Source organism: Octopus sinensis, linkage group LG9, assembly GCF_006345805.1.
Source record: "Octopus sinensis linkage group LG9, ASM634580v1, whole genome shotgun sequence".
Lineage (NCBI taxonomy): Eukaryota > Metazoa > Mollusca > Cephalopoda > Octopoda > Octopodidae > Octopus > Octopus sinensis.
The window spans coordinates 54,191,085-54,208,584 of NC_043005.1; positions in this window are offsets into that span (position 1 = coordinate 54,191,085).

Sequence of the window (17,500 nt, forward strand, 5' to 3'; positions counted from 1 at the left end):
AATTATGGACCTTTCATCAATTGATCACTTATTCATTCACACTGTATCACTGACATTTGTCTGGTACTTTGATTCTAACTAAGGTACATAATCTTTTGATGTGCTTGTATACATACATGACTGAAAATTGGTTTCGTGTGTAGACAGAGTTAAAAATTATGAGACAAAGGAGTATTGTAAAAGGGCAAGAAGACAATGAGAAATATATTCTGTGCATATACAAACATACACTCTCATTATTTATGAATGAGCATGAGATACATCATATATTTGTGCATATTATTTCCTTATTATCAAAGAGCTTTTGCACACACACACACACACACACACACACACATACACATAACACATAAAAGAATACAAACATGTATTAGCACTTTTATTACTATCATCATCATCATCATCATCATCATCATCATCATTATTATTATTATTGATATTATCATCATCATAATTATTAATAATGATGTTATTGTTATTATCATTATTTACTTTTAATCTTTGTGCTTGTTACAATCACTCGCTGAGACACAGCCAGTGTTTTAGGCTGAGATGTCACAGTATGATTGAAAGCTTGGGGTGAGCAAGTGGCAGGGGCAATAGTGAAATGTCTTTATGTAATACAACACATACATTTAAGTCGCATTTATGGGGGAAGTCTCTGGTCTTATAGACCATGCTCATGAGCGTTGACTTGTTTTCTATAGGTGGATGTTCTTCCAACTTTTTAACAGAGGGATGATAATATATTAGAAATAAGAGAGCTGTAGTTTGCTTGAAGCATTGTAGTATAGAAGTACAATAATAGATGAAATAAGAAAACAGTAAAGATTCTAACAATGCAGAAGTTTTAAAAAAAACATGATATTTCAGGTGCAAAGGCTTATCTTTGGAAGAATACTGTCATGAAATGTATGTTTACATAGATCCTGCCACCTTGGATAGCCAGATGGGAAGTGACCCAGTTTTAGCCCGGTTTTTGCGCTAGTAACAACAGTTCCCCAAGTGTTGGTATTGTTGGTGCAGTAGAGGTCGCATTGGGGACAGTGGTGCTTGGAACAGTGGTGGAAGTCTGGCTGTAGGTCCTCAGCACCACCATCCCCAATGTGACCCTCATTGTACCAACAACTCCAGGATTTGGAAAGCTGCAGTTACTTGCGCAAGAAGTGGATTAAAACGGGGTCACTTCCTATTCAGCTATCCTGAATGGCAGGATCTATGTAAACATACATTTCTTTGACTGTATTCTTCTGAAAATAAGCCTTTGTGCCTGAAATATAAAAGTTTTATTTAAATTTCTGCATTGTAAGAATCTTTCCTTATTTTTTATATCATTCATTATTGTATTAGAAATATATTTTAAATACATAAATCAATAAATATTTCAGAAAAAAAAAGTTATATTTTGTTGAGAATGTTTTTGAATCAAATAATACTTCATAGATTTTCATTGCATTTCTACAGGGAGGAAGCAATATATACTTACACTTACAAGAGCAGTGCCTGAAGCATAGAGATGTGTTAGACCACTTTTGGCAATATATTCAAAATAGGGTCTCTAGTAATGTGTGATGAAAGTGTTGATAATCTTTTCTACTCTAGGCACAAAACTCGAAATTTTGGGGGAGGTGGCCAGTGGATTAGATCGACCTTGGTACACAAATGGTACTTAATTTATCAACACCAAAAGGATAAAAGACAAAGTTAACCTTGGTGGAATTTGAACTCAGAACATAAAGACAGACGAAATACTGCTAAGCATTTCACCCGGCATGCTAACGTTTCTGCTAGCTCACCACCTTAAAAATTATTCTTTTCTACTCTAGGCACAAGGCCCGAAATTTTGGAGGAGGTAGCCAGTCGATTAGAGTGACCCTTGTACACAACTGCTGCTTAATTTATCGACCCTGAAAAGATGAAATGCAGAGTCAATCTCAGCAGAATTTGAACTCAGAATGTAAAAACAGACTAAGCATTTCGCCAGGCATGCTAACATTTCTGCCAGCTTGCCACCTTAACCAGAGGGTTAATAATGTCATACAACTGAAGGAATGGAATAAGACAACTCAGAAGGAGTGATGCCACCATTTAACTGAAACATTTCCTTCTAGGTAGCATTCAGCTTGTGAATGTTTGTAATGTAGAAAGGGGGTTCTCAGAGTCCAAGGAATAGGGGAGCAAATATACATTTGGCACAAACCATTTTAATTAACAAGCATAATAATCCTAAAGAAATGTTACTCCCCTTCACACCTGCATCTGCAGGAAAAGGTTGACTACTCCTCTTCTTTTGGCCCCTCTCTCTCTCTCTCTCTCCTCTCTCTCTCTCTCTCTCTCTCTCTCTCTCTTGCTATGCTCCTAGTAAATGTCAACTTGTTATAAAATTTTATTTCCCATATTGTCACAAAGATATGACCCATCCTTTGGGTAGTATTGGAGAGTTTTTGGTATAAGTTAGCCAAGAGAATTTCTAAGTAGTTACTCGGCCTGCTAGACATTAGCAGACAAAATCTCCCTTAATCATATACTCCTATCTTAAAGTGGGCTTGACACATTAGACAATATTGTGCTATATACAATTGAAAATGGGATGATCATGCTTGGTATACATTTAAACATGAAGTTTTCTTAAGGCTAAATAACAACAACAATCATACTGTTCCCTATTTTAGAGATGAGGAATTCTGTACATTATTTACATTATTTACATTGGACAGATATGTGTCCTTATCTTGCTCGTTGTTACCACAATGTTTCAGCTGATTTACTCTTCAGCCTTCATCAGGTGTCCTGGTGGAATTTTGAACCCAATCCTGACTTCTCATTCCTAAGGTATTTTTTCTGATGTTATTATTATTATGTTTTTTCCTACTTTCTTCAAATTTTCTTGCGTTTCTCGCCGAGTGTTTTCCATACACCTATTCACCTATTTCTCCATATTATTATTATTATTATTATTATTATTATTATTATTATTATTATTATTATTATTATTATTATTATTATTATCATTATTATTATTAACCACAATCATGGATGCTTTTTCTATTAACAAAAAACAACAATGATTCCTATAGTATATGAACACAGAAGGTAGAAAGTCAACATCACTAAATGTTGATTTATAACATAGGCATATTTCATTTGTAAGAAGGTTAAAGAAGCTTACAGTCAATTATATTGGCCTAATACTTGCCAAGTACTTTATATCACCAACCCTTGAGGGAGAAAATACAAGTTTGGATCTATCAGAATGTAATATACTGTAACTAAATACTGCAAACCATTCTCCAAAATATTTTTTGCATCACATAATAAAATAAAATTTTACATGATTCTTTAGTTATATTTTAATTACTGTGTTTAGTAATTGCATTATGACATGAAATTAATTATCTACATCTAGTTATAATAAACTTTTATTTCACTAGGCATACAACAATTTTAAATGTAGACTTTACTGATGTCTATATGAAATTTCAGACAATATCCAAGATTGGTATTTTGAAATTGTTTGTTCTTAAATCAAATAATGAAAAAAAAATTTCTCTTTATCAATTTACTAAAATACTAAGTTTTTTTAGTCTGTTCCATAAAAAGTATTTACTTCTAAGTTATTTATAGTTAAAAATCAATAGTAGTGTTTATATTAATGTGTGTATGTGTATGTATATATATATATGCACGCACATACATGTCATACAAATATATATATATATATATATATATATATATATATATATATATATACATATATATATATATACATACATATATACATATATATATATACATATATACATACATATATATATATATATATATATATACACATATATATATATTACACACACACACATGAGAAGTACTTCTCTTACATCATAAAAAATAAGGAAGGACATGAAAGACAAGTGCAAAAATATTCCAAGTTAATAAATGTTCATAAGAATGGTCTCATAACATAGGTAAGTGACCAAATACTTTTTCAAATTTATCATGTGAAATTCATAAATTTTTACCTGCTGATTTAAAAAATTACAAAGAAATCCTACGATGTACTGTTTTTTTCACAAAATCAGTCTTTGCATTTTAACCATCATGCCTAAATTTAACTATTGTCTTTTATCATTACTAATATCTATCTACCTAGGTCTTCTCTCAGGACGCCACAATACTGTTTCCACACATTTTCCCCACTCATCTCGATATTCCTTAATGGTCTTCAGCTCCTGTACCCCTTCCATGCCAGTATCCTCCAGCAAGTTGTCAATATAGGTCATCTTCTTCCTTCCTCTCATGGTTCTTCCTTCTGTTCATTGCTAGAGCAGTAGCTTGTTAGCAATTTCATCGGCATGTCTGATGCAGTGTCCAGCTGGCTTCATCCTTCTATGCTATTTCTTCAATGTTACTTTTGGTAGTCCTTGGTATAAGTCGGCATCAGTTGTATGACTGTTCCATATATAACGGTATAACTAATTGGTGTAATTTTGAATCATAAACATCTGGCAGCATTTAGACCACTTCAGCTATACAAGGAGGAGCTTGCACCATTGTAGCTTCAGTTACCCACAAACAGTGAGGAGTGAAAGGTGAGCTTTTCAAGGTCACATTGCTTAAGTTAAAACGTATCTTATTTTCTTTTAATTTCAGTCTATTTCCTCATACTTTTTTTTAGTGTATATACATTACTTACATTGTTTTATTGTATCATATGTTACATTTCAAGGTGTCGTCAATGATATTATGTATACATTTAGATGGTTAATCAAATATTTGCAGTTAAATAACGTCCCTTTTCCCCCTTATCTTACAGATCACACATCATTCCAAGCAAAAATGCCTTCTAGATGTACAGCAAGCCTACATAACTTTCATTATATTTCTGGTGAAATTCTGACTAAAAAACGCCAGAGAGACAGCAGAAGCATCAGCATGCCAGATAAAATGCTTAGTGAAATTTCTTCAGTTTTGGCATTCTGAGTTCAGAATCTGCCAAGGTTTAGTTTGCCTTTCATTATTCAGAGTTAATAAAATAAGTACCAGTTGAGCACTGGTGTCAATGGAATCAACTTACCCCTTCCCCACAAATTGTAGAAAGGATTATAGTTATCATTATTATCATCATTATTATTGTTATTATTATTATTATTATTATCATCATCATTATTATTATTATTATCATCTTCATTATTATTATTGTTGTTGTTACCTTTGCACAGCTTCTAACACTGGGGATGTACTACAGTGTCAGCTGTTCACTACTAGTGAACTAAGGTATCACCTCTTATTTTTCAAGCACCTTCTGGAGTATTTGAGCGGTTCCAAGAAGTGCTGTTTTCTGCAATTGCTCCACCCTTATTGCAGCCCCTATTTGTTCCACGTACTGCTCGAGATTTTCACTCACTACCCAAGCTAACCTGTCATATCTCTTGACCTTTTTTCTTCCTTATTGCATACCTTATTGTCAGCTGGGTATGCTATATCTATGATCCAGCATAGTATGGTTTCTTTCTCAATTAAGACCATGTCTGGATTCCTATTCTCAATCTCATGGTCGCACTGAATCATAAAATCCCATAGGATCTTTGCATTTCTATTTTTAACAATGCCTTCAGTTTTGTGATTGTACCAATTTTTTGCTCCATCAACTCCATACTTGTTGCAAAGTATCCAATGGACAAGTCTGGCTATATTGTCATGGCATCTCTTATATTCCTTCTGGGCTAGTGGCGTACTTTGGCTGGTAATATGCCATATGGTTTCACCGTTTTGTCCACAGATTCTGCACTTATCACTTTCTGATGTGTTGTCTACTCTGTATGTTATGTAGTTTGTTCTTAGCGCTTGCCCTTCGGCAGTACAGATTAGAGCCCTCGTTTCTGGTTTTAAATCACCTTTAGTCATCCACAGCCATCTTTTTTCTCTGACTGTCTTATCTTCAACATCCCTATGAAATTGACCATGCATTCTTTTTTTTACCCACCTATTTCCAATTTCATTCATTTTCAATTGCTTGTACAGTGCTTTATCTTTGCAATCTTTCATCCTACACAAGCCTGACCTTCCTACTTCTAATATTAGTGGCCCTGGCATTTTTTACATACCATGCTATGTTGTTTTCTTCTGCTCTAATGCTGTGTTTGCATCCAATAAATCCCCTTCCCCCTTTTTCTTGGTACATACAGTCTGTCTGTGTCACTTTTTGGGTAGAGTGACCCATAACTAGTTAGCATCTTCCTTGTCTTTCTGTCTAAGCCGTTTAGTTCGTCTACTGTCCATGTAATTACCCCTGCTTAAATCATTCCTTTTCTAAGGTATAAAACCGCCCAGGTGTTGATAGCTTTGATCTTATTCCGTTCGTTTAATTTAGACTTAAGGATCAGTCTCAGTCTGCACAAGTACTCCACCTTAAATTTCTCTGTTGTTTCTTCCTCCATAAATTTATCCATTTCCAAAATCCCTAAGTAATTATAGCCCGTCTCTTCTATCTGCTTCATAATCTCCCCCAACAGTATCATTAGTCCGTCCATACATTTGATTTTGCCTCTCTTCAATACTAACACACCATACTTTCTCAGTCCGAACTCCATTCTGATATCAGCACTGAAGGTATACATTTTTTTGCTGATTTCCTTCACTTCCCTAACTGAAATGACTAGTTCTGCCTGTTTGGACAGACTACTGTTTGTTTCAGTTCTTGCTACTATTTAGCGTCCTTCTTGTGCATCCTGTCTTTGCTCCAGATGTCACTCCAAAACCTTTGACTTTCAATGTTATCTAGTATCAAGTTTTCATCGGTATATTCTCCATTTATTTCTTTATAGAATCTCTTCTGATCTACTCTAAATAACCTATTCTGGTGGTAACCCTTCATTCTTTGGTCATATCTGACCATCTTTGCTTTCTTTGCAATGAGGCACTGTTTCAGCTCCTCCACTACTAATTTCAGACCCTTTCTTTCAATATTATACTTCCTTTTCAGCACCCTGTATTTTTGTTTGCTTTTAAGCTCCCCTTCCTCTAGATTTTCTTATCATCATCATTATTATTATTATTATTATTATTATTATTATTATTATTATTAGTTTTCCTTCTTTCAATTTTGTTTCCATTTCTTGCCAGTTGTCTTCCTAACTCTCAATTTCAAAATAAAATGAAGCTACGTAAAAAAAAATCGTCGTCGTCGTCATCATCATCATCATCATCATCATCAATATCATCATCACTATCATCATTATCATTATTATTATTATTATTATTATTATTATTATTGTTGTTATTGTTATCATTATCATTATCATTATTATTATTATTATTATTATTATTATTATTATTATTATTATTATTATTATTATTGTTATTATTATTATTAACATAATGGTAACCTGGTGTGTTGTGTTTTGACCTAGCAACTTGAGGATTTGCCATGTGAATTTAAGAAGAAAGGTGTTTTGTTTAATAGTGAATTTCAAAATAGAATGGTAATTAAGAAATTTTTGACATCATTTTTCTCAGTATGTGGTAAATAAAAACATGGAATTTGCAAAAAAAATATATCCTTCTCCATTTGTAAAGAAACAAAACAGTTTCTTTATGCAGCAATGTCTCCAAAATTTGGGGTTTGAACAATTACCTTCTTATGGATGCTAAAAAGGAACAAAAAAAAAAATGAGAATATGATGTGTATGGCAGATTAAAACATCACATTCTGAAAGAAGAGAGTAAATTCATTTCTGCAGACAGCAACATTGGAGAGGACATTTCTAACAAGTTTGGTAACAATAACAAAAATAACAACACACCTACAACATTTTCTCTCTCTCTTTCTTTCTCTCTCTTTCTCTCATTCACTCACACACACACACACACAAGCAAATAAACAAGCATATAGGAATACACAATAACAATAACAAAAACAGCAACACACTACAACATTCTCTGTCTGTCTCTCTCTCTCTCTCTCTCTCTCTCTCTCTCTCACACCCACACACCCACACACCCACACACACACATACATGCACAAGCATATACAAACACACATACACACAAATACATTTTGCTGAGCAAGAACCTTAGTGACAAAGTAATCTGTATCTATTTCTCTACTACCCACAAGGGGCTAAACATAAAGTGGCCATCAAGGACAGACAAACGGATTAAGTCGATTATATCGACCCCAGTGCGTAACTGGTACTTGTTTAATCGACCCCGAAAGAATGAAAGGCAAAGTCGACCTCGGCGGAATTTGAATTCAGAACGTAATGGCAGACGAAATACTGCTAAGTATTTCGCCCAGCATGCTAACGTTTCCGCCAGCTCACCGCCTTGCAAAGTAATCTGTATCATCGGCATTATATGCAATTTTAGGAATTGGTTAAAAGTGAGCAGGAGAAGGAAACATGGCAGTAGTACATCACAGAACTGTGTATTTTCTAGTCTGAGGAGAAAAGTGGTTTGCCTCTGCTTCTTGAAAAACAGCAGAGCATTAAGTGTGCTCACAAAAGAAAAACTGAAGGAAGCTCTATCCAAAGTATGCTGTGTTGTGCACTTCATTGAATGCAGTGGAATATTTCTTTCATTTTTTTACTTGTTTCAGTCATTTGAATGTAGACATGCTGGAGCATCACCTAAAAAGTTTTAGTTGAAGAAATCAACTCCAGGACGCATTTGCTTGATTAAATCTGTCAAAGTAGCGCTACCAGCATGGTCGCAGTCCAATGACTGAAACAAGAAAAAGATAATGTCCACTTTTCATGCTGGCATGGGTTGGACGGTTTGACTGAGGACTGGCAAGCCAGAAGGCTATACAAGGCTCCAATCTAATCTGGCACTGTTTCTATAGCTGGATGCCCTTCCTAATGTCAACTACTCCGAAAGTATAATGGATGCTTTTTATGTGCCACCGACATGAGGGCCATTCCGGCGGTACTTGCATCGACCATGCTTGAATGGTACTTTCTACATGCCACTGGCACAGGAACCAGTCAGGCGGCACTGGTAACAACCACACTCAAATGGTGCTTTTACGTACCACCAGCATGGGAGCCAGTCAGGCAGCACTGGCAATGACCACACTCGAATGGTGCTTCTTACAAGCCACCAGCAGAGGAGCCAGTCAGGTGGCACTGGCAACGACCATGCTCGAATGGTGCTTTTTATGTGCCACCAGCACGGGAGCCAATTGCTTTTCTGTATACTCTATGATGTGTCAAAATTTTTTAATAAAACCATAATCATCTGAAACTGTGCTGCAGGTTTCAGCAAGTCAGCAAAAAATTCAACACCTCAAACAGTTTATGCAGGGTGGAGGTAAGGGCTGGGGGTGGAGGGGGTTATGGCTATAATGGCACAATCAACAAAACGCTTTGAAAATCCTTAGTGGAAAATCCTTATTCAGAGTGATGCCCCAGCATGGCCGTATTTCAATGATTGAAACATCTAAAAGTAAAGATTAAATGAGTACAAAACCATAATATACCATCACTTTTTCAGAACCCGCATGTATGGGGCGGGTAAATGGATGACCAGTAGTAGTAGTAGTAGTTTTGGTAGCAGCAGCAGTAGTAGTAGTAGCAGCAGTAGGTGTAGTAGTGGTAGTAATTGTAGCAGCAGTAGTAGTAGTAGTAGTAGTAGTAGTAGTAGTAGTAGTAGTGACAAATATATATGTAAGGATTTAAACTGATGACTACTTTACAAAGAGACTAACAGGTGGTTTTCTACATGTGATGTGCAGATAGATACACGGTGAATGAAGCTATCGAAAAAAGGGGTGAACAAGTATAACAAAAAAATTTTTTTTAAAAAAACAGAAAATAGAAAGAAAGAAAGAAATATTTCCATGGAAGGAAACATTTGAACAAAGCTAGAAATCCTAACAACAATATCATGTTTGATATGACAGTGTGTCTACACAATATTTGCCAAAACCTCTCTGGTAAGCAAAGGAGCTGCAATTTGATTACAAATTCAAAAGGAACAACAGAGTTGAAGGGTGAGTGACTTTAATATGAGACTCTGTTTATCTCCACTTATTGATTTTATAGTGTTCTATTTATGTCTAGTCAATTTAACCAAAGAATGAAAAATGGTATCACACAAACTAAACCTACAATATTATTATTATTTCATCGCTTTTTTTTTCAATTTTTCTTTTCTTTTCTTTTTTTTTTTTACTTTTCTTTTTCATCTGTTTAAAATATTCACAATGATGAAATATTACATATAAATCTATTCATGATGTTTTGTATATTGTTTATTGTTTGTTTTGTGTATATATATATTTTTTTTAGTTTTTTTGTTGTATTTTTAAAAAAATATTTTTCTTGTATTATTTCATACCAGATATCAAAACTTGTTTATAAATTATTATCTTATATATTATATTATACATTATTGAGTTATATTAAGGAATATATAATATGAGGATTTGTATATGTTATATATCTGTTATCGCTAGAAAAACAATTTGTTTTATCTTTGTTTCTGAATTATTTGAGAATTGCCGTAAAAATTTGTGACTTCACAATGCATCCATCCTCGTACTATGACTTTGCAATCACCTACGCATGTATATTAGTGAAGTGTTACCATAGAATTTATGAATTGACACTGTTCCCATTCTCACTTCACAATCACATATTTGCAGAGTGTTGCCAAAGAATTTGTGACTTCACAATATCCCCATATCTCCCTGTAACCATTCCACAAAGCTTACCCCCCCCCCACTCAACAGTCATATATGCTTCCAGTGCATAGCATTAAATTTATAACTTCATGCTATCTTTGTTGTTACATAGCAAACATGTATATTTGTGGAGCATGGTTTATTAAATATTCAACTTTGCAATGTACCCAATTTTACTTCACGATGATGTACATAAATACCTCAAAAGTACATAGACACCCTGACACCATGTTTAAAGCACCCAACACACTCTATGAAGAGGTTGGTTTTAGGAAGGGTATCCAACCATAGAAATCATGTCAAAAACAGATGACTAGAGCCTGGTGCAGCCCTCTGGCTGGCCCAGTTCCTGTTAAATGGTCCAACCCATGCTAGCATGGAAAACGGATGCTAAATGATGATGGTGGTGGTGGTGATGGTGGGATGATGATGAGGAAGAGGAGGAGGAATAGGAGGGGAGATGGGGAGGAGGAGGAAGAGGGGAGGAAGAGGAGGAGAGATGGGGAGGAGGAGGAGGAGGAGGAGGGGGAGGAAGAATACGAAGAAGAGGAGGAAGGGGAGGACATTTTTGAAAGGTTTATTTCTCTTCTCTTCTATGAATAATTTGCTGGTCGAAGAAGAGCTTTCCTTCAAGCACCTCTGCCATAGTAGCCAAGTTGCTCGAGACACCTCACAGAAGTATTCCAACTCATCTGGAGTTGCTCTACAATATAAACTTACCTTACAATGATGGATTCTTTTAAAAAACCCACTTGACAGTCTGAAGACACCTGTCAGAGGGCTCAGGTGAACTTTTGCAGGTAAATTGTGCCATCACTCTGTCAACTGCAGCAAGAAGAATGCCTAAGATTTTGTACAATCTTACAATTGCTAGGTTCACCCTCAGATTCACCCACAATATGCTGTCTTTGATAAGCAAACCATACCAAAGGCTGTGTGCTAAGAAGCCTGCTTACCAACCACATGGTTTTGGGTTCAGTCCCACCGCATGGCATCTTGAGCAAGTGTCTTCTACTATAGCTTCAGGCCGACCAAAGCCTTGTGAGTCGATTTGGTAGAGAGAAACTGAAAGAAGCCCATTGTGACAGCTTCCCATACCGTTACAGAGATACCACCATGTTTCACAGCTGGTTGGAGTCATTTCAAATCAAATTCTTGATTGTGAAGCCTTCAGATCCAAGCACATCCACTGTCTGAAAATAATGCAAATCTTGATTCATCTAAGAAAATCACTCTTTCCCAAAATGAACTTGATTTTTCTGACATCTCCTTAGCTCATTTTTTCTTTTCGTGATATTAATTGGTTCTTCTAGCTGCTCATGCATAATACCTGAGCTTATGCAGATATGTAACACACATTCTTGGACTAACTTCTAGCTGTTTTGCAATGTCAGAAGCCTTCGAACGGGGTTCATTTTCCAAAATTCTCTTCAAACAGTGAAGCTTCCTTTCTGAAGGCCCAGGTCGGCCAGGATGAAAATCTGTTGATTCTTTCCTTTGGCTTTTAAATTGCACTATAATTCTATTAACAGTAGCAAGAGGAATTTGAAGATTTTTGGCAATTTTTCGCTGGCTAAGACCAACCTCAGATTGCCCAACAATACAACCTCTTTGAAAATCTGACAATTCTGCTGAATTTTTTGTGTGTGGCATGGTTACTCATCGCAAATGTTTAATATAATGAAAAAGAATAACTACATTGTAAATCCTACACTACTGTAGACTCTTAGATCAGAAATTTTAAGAATTAAAGGTATCTATTTACTTCCTGCATGTCTGTGTATATGTATGCATGTATGTATGTATGTATGTATGTATGTATGTATGTATGTATGTATGTATGTATAGGCATAGACATAGGCATGACCATGTGGTAGCCATGACCACATGGTTCCGGGTTCAGTCCCACTGTTTGGCACCTTGAGCAAGTGTCTTCTACTATAGCCACATACCCACCAAAATCCTATCTAGGAATTTGGTAGTCAGAAACTAATAGAAGCCCATTGTGTGTTTGTGTGTGTGTGTGTTTATGTTTGTACCTCTCCACCAGTTGACAACTGATGTTCATGCTTTTATGTCCCTGCAACTTAGCAGTTCAGCAAAAGTGATCAATAGAATAAGTACCAGGGCTAAAAAAATAATAAGTACTGGGGTCGATTTGTTTGACTAAAATCCTTCAAGGGCAGTGCCCCAGCATGGCCACAGTCTAATGAGTGAAACAAGTAAAAGAATAAAAGACTATATTTAGAGTGTTACAATTGAATTTCTGGGACTTCACAGCATTGTCATTTACACTCCACAATCATATATATATGTGGAATGTAGCTGTTGAATTTTTCACCATACAATGTCAACAGTCTACAATTATATATTAGTGGCATTTCACCATTAAATCGGTGACCCAAAATATTTCCATTTCCACTTGCCAATAATGTATATTTGTGGAGTGTTGCTGTTGAATTTCTCACTTCAGCATGTCCTTCATCTCATTCCACAATTTTATATATTCAATGCTAAATATTTTCATTGAATTTTGCTTGTTGTTGTCACATTTTAAACAAGCGAAATGTTAACTTTAACACATTTTCACACACACACACACATACACACACAAACACGCACACACACACATATGCATGCACTCTGTTTCCATCTATCAAATTCACTCATAAGGTATTGGTCAACTCACAAGAATTAAAGAAGGCACAACTTAACCAAAGAGCCATGCAGTGGGACTGACAAAGACTTATGTGTTTCCACAATAAACTCCATCACACAGACACAGCATCAGAATGTTGCAATATTGCCAATAAGATTCAAATAAAGCGTCAGCTCCAACACTACCCACTATGCGAAAATGCCTTATTTTCTTTACTTGTGAATTGAAAATTCCCTGCAACTGATGACCTACAAGTTGATTGTTGACTATACATTAAATAGGTGAAATTATACATTAGATGTAAACTATAATTTAATTTCAACTGTTATTATTATTTTTTTAAAAATTATTATTCTGTTTCCAGTATTTCAGACAATGTGTGAAGTGAAAAAAGAAAACAAAAGAAAGAGAATACATGATTGAGGTGATAACATATCAGATCACAAGTCCTGAGGTCAGAGGTTCATTTACTAAATGGCCCAAACCACCTAACTCTAAATATTTTACTACACTAATTGCCTGCAAAACTGACAATTCTTTAAAAGGTTGTATCAGTGCTTTATTTTTAACTGGAAAATCATTTGTGATAGGCTGCATCCCAGTCCAGGAGGGAATTTCCTCTCATTCACTTAAGGCTTTGAAAATGGTTGGAGATAATCAAAAACATTTGGACTACAGAGGCTTATGAAATGGCATCCATCAAAAAGTTTGGCATTGAATTCATTAAATGATAAATAATATTTCGATGCATAGAAATGACTTTCGAAATTTTCTTACTATATTGTATCAATGTAATATAGGAAATTATTTCTCTTGTGTTGAATGTATACAGAGACATTGGCTAGATGGGTTTCTAAACAGAAAGAAAACAAATGTGCAGCCAGTGTTACAGTTTTCTTTCTGCTATATCTAGTCAATGTCCACATTTGCATTCAAGATAGAGAAATGTATTCTTCTTAACAATCCTAGCCTAATCAGCAAATAAATTATAGCTAGATTTATTTATCAAGCAATTTTTTTTTCCCCATTTTTAATTATATCATAACCTAATGTGACAGTTTCTTTTGAAAATAAAAACTTTTGGCAGAGTAACACAGAAGAAATAGTTAACAAACAAGCTGACTATATTTGTACAAATCTTCTCTTCTATTATTATTTGATAATATAATACAGTCAGGAAAACTAATCTGATATTAATCTAATGATTATATATTATATATTAAATATAATGCCAATATTTCCATATAGTCTACTGAATGTTTTTTTAACAATAAATTATCTATTTGAGTTTCTTGTATACTGCTTCTAGCTGTCAGCCTATTACTTAACACATGGAGCAATACCTAATCGATGCTTCTTGCCTTACCTGCACTTAGTTACATTTTATCATAAAGGATCTGTAAAAACTCTTTCCAGTTTTATAAAAATTCCGTTAACTCTAAGCATTTTAAACTCTTCAGCATTTTAAACAGCCATACCCAGCTTTTTACACCTACCATAAAATGTCATCCTAAAAATATACAATCACGTCATCAAAATTTTAAAGCTACAAGATAATGCATGATTAATTCAAAACAATGTGGACAAAGAAGCATTATGTTTGATAGAATAAGCTCATCAAAATAGGATTAAGGCTTCAGCATTTAAATGGTCAAAATTTCTACCTGTTTTATGTTCAAGCAAGTGAGATCTGACCTCTCATACCTACCCTACAAAATTGTTCTGCAAATAAACAATCATATCATGAAAGTTTTGAAGCTATGAAGTAATGAATGATTAGCTCTAAACGATGTGAATAAATAAGCATTACATTTCTAAAGAGTAACCTGAATGTTAAAGGATTAGGATGGTCAAATGTCCAGTCCTTAAAGCACCAGATAGATTGTCTTGAAGTAATCATGCCAGTCCCTTGCACTCAGAGTCTAAATTAGATTAAAAAGCAAGAGGCCTCATTCAGAGATGAAACATACCACTGTAAAACGTTAGATTATTCAACTTAATTAAATTAGAAATTCCCTTAGAGTTTAGTTGTAAGACCTATTCACTACCATCTGATAAGAAACATATTCATACTTACTAAACACTCATACGTAGTCCTCAACATTGTCATATCTATCTATCTATCTATCTATCTATCTATCTATCTATCTATCTATCTATCTATCTATCTATCTATCTATCTATCTATCTATCTATCTATCTACCCATCATCATCATCATCATCATCATCATCATTTAGCGTCCGTTTTCCATGCTAGCATGGGTTGGACGGTTCAACTGGGGTCTGGGGAGCCCGAAGGCTGCACCAGGCCAGTCAGATCTGGCAGTGTTCTACAGCTGGATGCCCTTCCTAACGCCAACCACTCCGAGAGTGTAGTGGGTGATTTTATGTGCCACCAACACAGGTGCCAGACGAGGCTGGCGAACGGCCACGCTCGGATGGTGTTTTTATGTGCCACCGACACAGGTGCCAGACGAGGCTGGCAGACGGCCACGCTCGGATGGTGTTTTTATGTGCCACCGACACAGGTGCCAGATGGCTGGCGGACGGCCACGATCGGATGGTGTTTGTTACGTCCCCAAAGCACGGAGGCCAGTCTATGCGGTACTGGCTACGGCCACGTTCGGATGATTTTCTTGTGTGCCACCGGCACTGGTACCACAAAGATACAAATTCCATTGATGTTCATCTATTTTGATTTGTTTTGATTTGATTTGATTTTCACTTGCCTCAACAGGTCTTCACAAGTGTCACAAGAAGGAAGGTATGCACAGGTGGACTGACTACGTCCCAGGTAGGGGCCACGGGTTATGGCCTGACTAGTCTTGCCGGGTCTTCGGAACGGGTTATGGCCTGACTAGTCTTGCCGGGTCTTCGGATGGTGTTTTTATGTGCCACCGACACAGGTGCCAGATGAGGCTGGCGAACGGCCACGATCGGATGGTGTCTGTTGCGTGCCCACAGCACGGAGGCCAGTCGATGCGGTACTGGCTACGGCCACGTTCGGATGGTTTTCTTGTGTGCCACCGGCACTGGTACCACAAAGATACAAATTCCATGATGTTCATCTATTTTGATCTGATTTGATTTGATTTTCACTTGCCTCAACAGGTCTTCACAGGTCTTCACAAGTGTCACAAGAAGGAAGGAAGGTATGCACAGGTGGACTGACTACGTCCCAAGTAGGGGCCACGGGTTATGGCCTGACTAGTCTTGCCGGGTCTTCGGTTGGTGTTTTTATGTGCCACCGACACAGGTGCCAGATGAGGCTGGCGGACGGCCACGATCAGATGGTGTTTGTTATGTGCCCACATCACAGAGGCCAGTCGATGCGGTACTGGCTACGGCCACGTTCGGATGGTTTTCTTGTGTGCCACCGGTACTGGTACCACAAAGATACAAATTCCATTGATGTTCATCTATTTTGATTTGGTTTGATTTGATTTGATTTGATTTGATTTTGATTTTCACTTGCCTCAACAGGTCTACACAAGTGTCACACACTTGCCTCAACAGGTCTTCACAAGGTCATAAGTAGGAAGGTATGCACAGGTGGACTGACTACGTCGCCGGTCTTCGGATGGTGTTTTTATGTGCCACCGACACAGGTGCCAGATGAGGCTGGCGAACGGCCACGATCGGATGGTTTTCTTGTGTGCCACCGTACTGGAACCACAAAGATACAAATTCCATTGATGTTCATCTATTTTGATTTGGTTTGATTTTCACTTGCCTCAACAGGTCTTCACAGTGTCACACGTGCCACACACTTGCCTCAACAGGTCTCCACAAGTGTCACACACTTGCCTCTGCCTCAACAGGTCTTCACAAGTGTCACACACTTGCCTCAACAGTCTTCACAAGTGTCCACACTTGCCTCAACAGTCTTCACAAGTGTCATAAGAGGGAAGGTATGCACAGGTGGACTGACTACGTCGCCGGGTCTTCGGATGGTGTTTTTATGTGCCACCGACACAGGTGCCAGATGAGGCTGGCGAACGGCCACGATCAGATGGTATTTGTTGTGCCCACAGCACGGAGGCCAGTCGATGCGGTACTGGCTACGGCCACGTTCGGATGGTTTTCTTGTGTGCCACCGGTACTGGAACCACAAAGATACAAATTCCATTGATGTTCATCTATTTTGATTTGGTTT